The sequence below is a fragment of the Felis catus genome, chromosome B1 (assembly GCF_018350175.1).
Source record: "Felis catus isolate Fca126 chromosome B1, F.catus_Fca126_mat1.0, whole genome shotgun sequence".
Lineage (NCBI taxonomy): Eukaryota > Metazoa > Chordata > Mammalia > Carnivora > Felidae > Felis > Felis catus.
In genome coordinates, this window is record NC_058371.1 from 144633134 (window position 1) to 144640464 (window position 7331).

Genomic DNA, 7331 nt, shown 5'->3' on the forward strand with positions numbered 1-7331 from the left:
GGCATCCCCACAGAGTCCTGAGCACCCCAATATCATGTGGGAATGCGGAGTAGTTTCTGAGTCCCTGGGAGCCTGCAGAAAGATTCCAGCCATGGGGTTAGAGGGAATGAATATTCTGAGAAGTGGAGGGCGCCATGGGCTGAGGGCCTCAGCAGCAGATGCTATGAGGACAGTGCAGGAGACCCAAGACCGGCAGGATGGGCCGTGCCTCAGTGGAGGTTGGCAAGGACTGAAAACGGCATTTCTTGGCCCAATGTCGGTCAGTCTCCTCTGAGCCCTCTTTCCAACTTCACCTCCGCCTTGGTCCTGCCCAGCCCAGGGTTCACAAAGAGTCCTGCTGAGTCACCACCGCCCCCCCCCCCCCGCCCCGCTGCCATGACATCTGATCAAGCTCCCTTATTCCCCTCCTTTGATGTATGCATTCTTGGCCTCCTTTTAGCAAGTATCCTGGTGGGTCAATTTAGTAAAAATTCCCCCATCCTTGATGTGTCCTTTTAGTGATTTTCGACCTGACTACCCCTCACTCGGCTCCTTGGCTATCAATCCCCTCTTGTCCCTACTGCATTTGGAGCGGAGACCCATCTCTCTCCCTTATTGCGAGCTCTGATTTCAATAGTCCAATAAAATCTCCATTTTAACAAGTGGCAGAATAAGTTTTTCTTTAGGGGGTTAGATGAGAGCACCTAGACTCAACGCACCCTGCCTACCCACAAACTTGTTCTGGGATGCTGCATAACCTTTCCCCAAATCCAGATGCCACCTGGGGGTAAGGGAGGCAGGAACCCCGCAGCTGAAGAGAAATAAACCAAAGGAACCTGAACAGTAAACCACAAGAATCAGGTTTCTTGAAATGATACCATTTGGGGCGCCTGGGTGGCGCAGTCGGTTAAGCGTCCGACTTCAGCCAGGTCACGATCTCGCGGTCCGTGAGTTCGAGCCCCGCGTCAGGCTCTGGGCTGATGGCTCAGAGCCTGGAGCCTGTTTCCGATTCTGTGTCTCCCTCTCTCTCTGTCCCTCCTCCGTTCATGCTCTGTCTCTCTCTGTCCCAAAAATAAATAAACGTTGAAAAAAAAATTAAAAAAAAAAAAAGAAAGCAAAATAGAGGGGCGCCTGGGTGGCGCAGTCGGTTAAGCGTCCGACTTCAGCCAGGTCACGATCTCGCGGTCCGTGAGTTCGAGCCCCGCGTCAGGCTCTGGGCTGATGGCTCAGAGCCTGGAGCCTGTTTCCGATTCTGTGTCTCCCTCTCTCTCTGTCCCTCCTCCGTTCATGCTCTGTCTCTCTCTGTCCCAAAAATAAATAAACGTTGAAAAAAAAATTAAAAAAAAAAAAAAGAAAGCAAAATAGAGGGGCGCCTGGGTGGCGCAGTCGGTTAAGCGTCCGACTTCAGCCAGGTCACGATCTCGCGGTCCGTGAGTTCGAGCCCCGCGTCAGGCTCTGGGCTGATGGCTCAGAGCCTGGAGCCTGTTTCCGATTCTGTGTCTCCCTCTCTCTCTGTCCCTCCTCCGTTCATGCTCTGTCTCTCTCTCTGTCCCCAAAATAAATAAACGTTGAAAAAAAAAAAAAAAGAAATGATACCATTAAGTATTTCTGTTTGTGATGGAAATTGGGGCTGGGAAGCCACATTCGGGTATAGGAAAGTAAAGAAGGTTGTATGATTTTGTGTATCTCAGCTGCTTTCCTTCACTTGAGAACCAGAGGCTTCTGAAAAATATTATCTCTAGGATAATTTCTTTGACCCCGGAAAAATAAAATGTACCTTTTGCAGAGAATGAGCACTGTTGACAGAGCTATTTGTCTTATCCCATTAACCCTCCCCTTCAAGAGTCAAGGGGGCAGCTCAAACCTATTTATTTCTGGAGGTCCTTCATAGCATGCATTTCTTGTTTCATAAAAATGAGACAGGGGCACCTGGGGGGCTCAGTCAGTTAAGCATCTGACTCTTGGTTTTGGCTCAGGTCATGATCTCATGGTTTGTGAGTTTGAGCCCCACATCAGGTTCTGTGCTGACATTGCGGAGCTTGCTTGGTATTCCTTCTCCCGCTTTCTCTGTCCCTCCCCACCACCCTCTCTCTCTTTCTCAAAATAAATAAACTTAAAAAAAATGAGACGGGGGCGCCTGAGTGGCTCAGTGGGTTAAGCATCTGACTTTGGCTCAAGTCATGATCTCCCAGTTTGTGAGTTTGAGCCCTACGTCGGGCTCTGTGTTGACAGCTTGGAGCCTGGAGCCTGCTTCAGATTCTGTGTGTCCCTCTTTCTCTCTGCCCCTCCCTGGCTCATGCTCTGTCTCTCTCTGTCTCTCAATAATAAATAAACATTTAAAAAAATGAGACAGGGGCGCTTGGGTGGCTCAGTTGGTTAAGCGTCAGACTTCGGCTCAGGTCATGATCTCAAGGTTGGTGAGTTTGAGTCCCGCGTCAGGCTCTGTGCTGACAGCTCAGAGCCTGGAGATTGCTTTAGATTCTGTGTCTCACTGTCTCTCTCTCTGCCTCTCCCAGGCTCGTGCTCTGTCTCTCTCCGTCTCTCAAAAATGAAGAAACATTAAAAAAAAATTTTTTTTTAAATGAGACATTTATAGCCCCAGGTATGCTTCCTCACCACGTAATTTTCATGTACTTAATCAGTACTTTATTTTTCATTCTTCAAAATACTCAGTCTAAATGAATACCTATGCTTATGAGCTCTCCAACTAATCGTTAGAGACGTCTGTCACACTCAGCCCAGCTCTGCAGAATCTAATAAGCCTAGTGAGCTTCAGACAGTAAATGTTAGGGAGACAGATTGCCAAATCCAGAGAAGCTTCTCCTCCCAGCAGTGAACACTTTTCAGATCATTTTGCTTTCAAGTTTTTCTTTTTCTTATTTCTAATATAAGAGGGAGAGGGGGAAAAGAGTAATGTACTTTCTTCTCTCAGATTTAGTTATAAGTCAATAGCTGTCCCCAATGCAAAGAGAATATTCGTCCTGTTATAGCTCAGGTCTGGTAGATTTCTGAAAGGCCAGCGAGCATAAGAAACTCTCTTTGGAAGTGTAACTTTTTTTTTTCTTTTTTCTTAAAGGACTATGGTAGTATTACAAAAGATTAAGGAGTGAAATGGGGTATCGCAAACATACATGTATTGCTACCTTTTGTAAATTGTGGAATGCTAGCGCTCTGATACTTCTCTCTAGTTTCTGAGACATTCTGTATGCAGTTTGTCAGTGTGTATTTATAGTCACAAGAGTTTTTCTTTGGAAAGAGGCCCCTTGCCTCTGGATCCCTCTGGAATCTGAAGGGAAAAATGACAGTTTAAATTGGATGTATTTAAAAATAATCTGCTGAATCCACACATTCAGAGCAATGTGCCATCAGTCATTCTCACCCTCACTCTATTCTCACATACGGTCATATAACTGAGGGAAACTCCAAGGCCAGGGTTATGCCTTCAACTTGAAATGAAAACTCAAGGACTCACACCTTGCTCTGGTGTGAGATTGAACTAAATACCTACAAAATCCCTTCCAAATCTGAGACTCAGATAGTATAAGGTCCTAAATTTTATTGGGAATTAATTATTTGAATAATTCATGTGATAGCATTTTCAGGTATATGTACCATCCATCAACCAAGTTCTAAGTCATTGTTTCACTTGTAGCTTTCTTGGGCCGAACGAACTCGATTCCCATATGTTGTCTACCATGGAGCCTGGAGATGGTATTGGAATTCCGTCAATTATCAGACTATCATTATCCTTCTAAACCATCATGTTTCATCCTTCAAGCAAAACCCTTCTCTCTCTTGACGCTCCTACACTCATATTTTATCACCTTCCTTGGTGTCATTCAAGTCTGCTTACTCCTGGTTTTGCTTTTTGGACTCAGTCTTTCCAAGTTATCCCCTCAAATCCTCATCATGGGTGACTTTAGGGTCCATTATGACTTCACACCAGAAATATCTAAGGGGATAGAAGCAACTGTAAACAAACACACAACACAACACAACACAAACCAAAACAAAAACCCCCCAAAACATCCAGAAGGGCACAAAGCTGTGCTCCAGACCTAGAGTTAGCCCAAAGATAGAACTGATGGCTACCAGTCTCTGCCATGAACAAGGATGACGTTTTACAAGTACCTCTTGTGAGAATATATGAAGTAGCAACTTTTTATACAATGTACAATTGAGAGCCAGTTGGAAATTATCAAATCCAGGTCTACGAAACACCTAGCGTGCTTCAAAGCTCTGACCCCTTACAGGAGGCCATTCAGGAAAACAAAAACAAAAACAAAAACAACTTAGAAAAAATGCTGGAGATACGATACCTGACAAGCTTTTCACTCTTATAGAGGTGGAATGCTCAGGCGCCCGTGTAACTACGCCAATAGCTGAAATAAATGACAACTACTATGAACTCTGACACTGGCAAAATGCCAAAACCTGGGCCAAAGAGTGGACACGTCTCTCTGAGACAGCTGGGGGTCTTACCTCTTTGGACTACCCAAAGGACCTGGCTTTGGTGTGCAAGCAGCTCTTTAATTAATTAATTAATTAGTTAATTAATTAATTTTAAGTTCATTTATTTTGAGAGAGAGAGAGAGAGAGAGGCAGAGACAGAACCCCAAGCAGGCTCCCCACTTGCCAGTGCAGAGCTGGACGTGGGGCTTGAGCCCACGAACCGTGAACTGAGATCGGGAGTTAGACGCTCCACAGACTGAGCCACCCAGGTGCCCTTCGGGTCTTTAACTTATCTTCAGTTGCAAATATGTCACGGGAGAAATAAAATATGAATCTCCTATTTGAAGAAGGAGGTCATTGGCCTCTTTGAAATTCTTGACCCAACCATGGCATCTCAGTTGTTACCACCCTTGAATGATTTAATTTTCTTTCCTTTCTGGAGCTTTTAGTTAAGATTGCATTCCATTTACAGGAAATAGAAAATTCAACCAGTGGTTTAGTTTCAATAGGTAGGTGCTTCTTTTTCTCATGTAACAACGAGTTTAGAGGTAGGACGTTACTATAGTAATTTGTATTGATTTTCTAGGGCTGCCATAATAAAGTACCACAAACTGAGTGTCAATTTATTGTCTCGCGGTTCTGGAGGCTAGGAGTTCAAGATCAAGGTGTCAGCAAGATGGATTCCTTCTGGGGTTAGGGAGGAAGAATCTGTTTCACGTCTCTCTCCCAGCTTCCGGTAGCTCCGACTTTGTCTCCGGATCTGTCTCCCTGTGACTTTCACTCATTGATGCCCACTCTGCGAGCATGAACGATGGGATAAATTGCATTGTGTTTTTTTATAGGGCAATCGTTCAGTATTTGAATAGAATGATCACGCTGTTACCTAAGTCTTCTTTCTCTTCAGGGAAATTCTCATTCTTTGCTGAAAGGACCAGGTTTTGAGACTCTATGATTCTGTTCCCTCTCTTACAGATGGAGTCCCGTTTGTTATCTCCCCTCTTAACTGAGCAAAACACTCCACATGTGTTTGGGTTAGTTTGGGAAGTTTCCTTTAACGGGGCACTCGCTGCACTTCTATGAATGTAGGCTAAGAGAACATTATTTAGTTCTTTTGCCAGCCGCATTATCCAGTTGTGATCTAAATTACCCAGCTGTCATCTACTTAACACATCCCATTTTGTACAAGTTAATTATTTGAAGGTAGATTCAGGACTTTCCTTTATCCCTGTTTTTTTTTATTTTGTTTATTTTTAACACCCCTTTTGCCTGTATGAAAGGCTTATCACTCAACAGATGTCACTATCCTTATCCTCACATTTTTATTTTTTTCAAATATTTTAATGTTTATTTATTATTACTGAGAGACAGAGAGAGACAGAGCATGAGCAGGGGAGGGGCAGAGAGAGGAGGAGACGCAGAATCTGAAGCAGTCTCTGAGCTGTCAGCACAGAGCCCGACGCGGGGCTCGAACTCACAAACCACGAGACCACGACCTGAGCGGAAGTCGGACGCTTAACCGAATGAGCAATCCAGGTGCCCCCTTATCCTCACATTTTAAATGTTTTTGCCATAAAAGCACCAGTATGAATAATAAATCATCCTAATTTCCTTGGCATATTTTAGACTAAAGCCCCATTTAATTTTCATAATTTTGGCACAGTGTGAGGCACCTTTATGTTTTTCCCTTTTCGTGTATCTTTTTCCCACGCAGCTGCACTAGGACACGAACTAGAATCTCCAACTGCACTTGGCTGGTGTCAGCAGTGGCATCACTGTGTTAGCCACAGCAAAGCTTTCTGCACGCACCAAGCGCCCTGAAAACAACTCTATCACATCTTTGGAAATTCCAAACACATTAGGGTGTGGAGCATCCTTTCCTCAGAAACAGGAAAAGGCAGCAAGGAACCATTCACCGAAGTCAAAAGAAATAATGATGGCTGTCCAAAGTCAGTATGGAGAAACATCTCCAAGTATCTGCTCCTCCTTGCTTGGTAACACTCCTTGTTTAACTACTAAGTAGAAAAACTCAAAGGCATCTCCTTAAACGTTTCATTTTACCCCAGGAGACTCTGTCTCATTGTGAGCTAATGAACAAGCACATGGGTTGGCATGAAATGTTTGCCTGCTTCGAAGGAAACCGAGGTCTACTTCTGAAAAGATTCAGCTGTGAGACCAGTGTATGAAGGTGATGTTAGGGAAATGTAAAGCAAAACAGATTATCAGCCCTTAACCTGAGGGTCATCGAAAGGCATCCGATGTCCTAGCGCTTTATCCAATTGACAATATTCATTCGTTTGTTTGTTTGTTTCATAAAACTCCATCTCCCTGGCAGCCTGAAGAAAATATAGGGTAGCAAAGTATACATAAGACTAAAAGAGTGGATTCCCCTTTTCCCCATCTAGGTCTAGTTCAGTTTGCTCTGTTTTAGACTGACATCTGGTGGTCATGAAAGATCCACCAATGGCCCTTGCAGGGAAGAATTCTATCAAAGCAAGGGTGTGGCCATTTTGTGTTCAGCTCTTGCCCGTAAATATTCCACAGGGTTACTTATATTCATTTTCTGTTGTACATAAATCAGAGTGGCTATCTGAATTTGACCATACTTCCCAAAGTCTTTAAAAATACTTAAAGCATGCTGACCTAGACCCACCACTTTTTAAAAATGTATCTCAAAGAAACATATGCAGACAGATTTATGAATAAGCATGCTCCTCGAAGTGTAATGTATAATAGTAAGTTTGGAACGCACCCAAAAGTTCAAAAATAAAGACTGTTAAAATTAGACTGTTCCATTACTCAAACTTTAGAGGATTATTTAATGACATGGGAAAATGTTTATGATATATTATGAAGTGAACAAAGCCAATTAAAAGACAAGTAAAACTTCACAATCTTGGTCT

General features: G+C 43.7%; 1 pseudogene; it reads left to right on the plus strand.

Moving 5' to 3' along the window:
- The first annotated feature begins 4005 nt into the window (after window positions 1-4005).
- LOC109499365 lies at window positions 4006-4512 on the plus strand (annotated as a pseudogene).
- The last annotated feature ends 2819 nt before the right edge of the window (window positions 4513-7331 follow it).